At 45.2% G+C, this 2371-nt stretch overlaps 1 pseudogene; it reads left to right on the top strand.

Annotated features, from left to right (window-relative positions):
* Positions 1-1382: 1382 nt before the first annotated feature.
* LOC126292315 (5S ribosomal RNA) lies at positions 1383-1500 on the top strand (annotated as a pseudogene).
* Positions 1501-2371: the final 871 nt, after the last annotated feature.

Raw genomic sequence — 2371 nt, 5'->3', positions numbered from 1 at the left:
TAACTAACCTAAGGACATCACGCACATCCATGCTCTAGCCAGGATTCGAACCTGCGACCGTCGCGGTCGCCCGGTTCCAGACTGAAGAGCCTAGAACCGCTTGGCTACTCCGGCGGGCTGGCGATAGTAGCTTCCGCGTCTGTACTTTGCATAGTTTCAATTTGCGAACACGTAGAATAACAAAGTTTGGGACGACTTGGATTCTATAGTAGTATTCTACATACAAGCCGATAAGCTTTAAATACAGCATTTCTGTTTTCTGTTAAGAACAACTGCAAGAATACAAATCAACACATTGTTGTGTATGTATACAAAGAATGATATTTATGAGGGAAACAATTTGTGTAATGTCGTGTTTTCGTAGCGTAATTTCATAGCGTGGTACAGAATTTTCTATCCCACAGTCCGTTTTAACAGCGGACTTGTACATTATTGTTAATATAAATTGTAGCCCATGTACATCTCATAGTTTGTTAGATTATTAACATTTGAGTACATCGGTAAAGAAGTTTTCTCGATATTTGCTAACAACATTTTAGCTTCTACATTATACATATTTATTTATATACGATATAAATTTAAAAATACCTGTAATAGAGTACCTTCAAAAATTTTGAAGTAAAGCAGTCAAAATGTTTTCGAGATTTCTGCTAACGACGTCACCGATTTTCATATAGCATATACATAACAGTATACCATACACATGAAAAATATGTAGCCTGTGTACATCTGAAAGTTTACTTGAATATCGTGTAAAGTGTGAAGCAAATCAGCCACTAACGTTTGGACATTTTCTGTATTAACGACATGCCTTTACACGCAGAGACGACAAAGGTCGTGAGATACATCGTAATATCGTGACGATGATTTTAGTTTGTGCGACAGTTAACAGTGTGGTTATGGATGCCCATGCATATTCCAAACCTTTTCATAGTCCAGCTTCGCCAGTTTCCCGACTGATGATGAAATGATAAGGGCAACAGAACCACTCGGTCCTCGCGTGGAGAAAATCGCAGACCTGGCCAGGAATCGAAAGCGGGATGCCGAGATCCAGAGGCAGCAGTCAAAAGCACTAGACCACGAGCTGTGGACGTCTAATGTCGTGCCGCTCAGCATGTGCAGAAAGTCGGCGTGGTGATCTCAGCAATTCGTTGAAAATCTCCAGCAGAAATGCTGAGCCAGGCTGCCTCTATAGCCCTCCATAATTGCGGAAGTGTTTTCGGTGCAGGATTTTGCGCACAAAGTGGCCTCTCGGTTGTGTCCCTTAAATGTTAGATAGGATTCGCGTCGGGCGATCTGGGTGGTCAAATGATTCGTTGGAATTCTCCAGAATGTTCTTGAAACCATTCACGAACAACTGTAGCCCTGTGATATGGCACACAGCCAACGGCCTTTCCGTAGTGGTAACACCGGTTCCCGTCAGATCACCGAAATTAAGCGCTTTCGGGCTGGGCTAGTACTTAGATGGGTGACCATCCGGTCTGTCGTGAGCTGTTGGCAAGAGGGGTGCACTAAACCCTTGTGAGGCAAACTGAGGAGCTACTTGATTGATAAGTAGCGGCTCCGGTGTCGTAAACATGCACGGTCGAGAGAGTGTGCTGACAACAAGCCCCTCCGTATCGGCATCCAGTGACGCCTGTGGGTTTAGGATGACACAGCGGCCGGTCGGTACCTTTGGGCCTTCATGGTCTGAGCCGGAGGAGTTAAGTTTAGGTTTTTATTTCTTTGTAGATATGGCACATTGTCATCCGTAAAAATTCCATCCTTGAATGGCTGTGTGTATTTTCCTAATAGACGAACATAAACATTTCTAGTTAGTGATCGATTCATTACGACCAGAGGACGCAGTGCATTTCGTGTGAACACTGCCCACACCATTACCGAACCCCCACCAGCATGCACAATGTCTTATCGGCAACTTGTGTCGGTGGCTTCATATGGTCTGTGCCACACTCGAACCCTATTATCAGCTCTTACCAAATGAAATAGGGACTCATCTGACCAAGCCACGGTTTTCCAGTCATCTAAGGCCCAACCGATACGGGTACGAGCTCAGGAGAGGTGGTGTTAGCAAAGGCACTCGCGTCGGTCGACTGCTGCCATTGCCCATTAAGAACAAATTTCCCCTCACTACCGTCACGGATACATTATTCGTAAGTTCCTCCTTGATTCTGCGGGTACTTCATGCAGTGTTGCTTCTCTGTTAGCACTGACGATTCTGCACAAACTCCGCTGCTCTCGACCGTTAATTGAAGACCGCCGGTCACTGCGCTGTCCGTGGTGACAGGTAATGCCTGCATCTGGGTCTTATCCACACACTCTTCACACTGCGTGTTTCGTCACACTGAACTCCCTAACGATTTCAGAATTT

The sequence above is a fragment of the Schistocerca gregaria genome, chromosome 1 (assembly GCF_023897955.1).
Source record: "Schistocerca gregaria isolate iqSchGreg1 chromosome 1, iqSchGreg1.2, whole genome shotgun sequence".
NCBI lineage: Eukaryota > Metazoa > Arthropoda > Insecta > Orthoptera > Acrididae > Schistocerca > Schistocerca gregaria.
The sequence above is the reverse complement of the archived record's forward strand: the minus strand, read 5'-3'. Positions and strand labels throughout refer to the sequence as shown.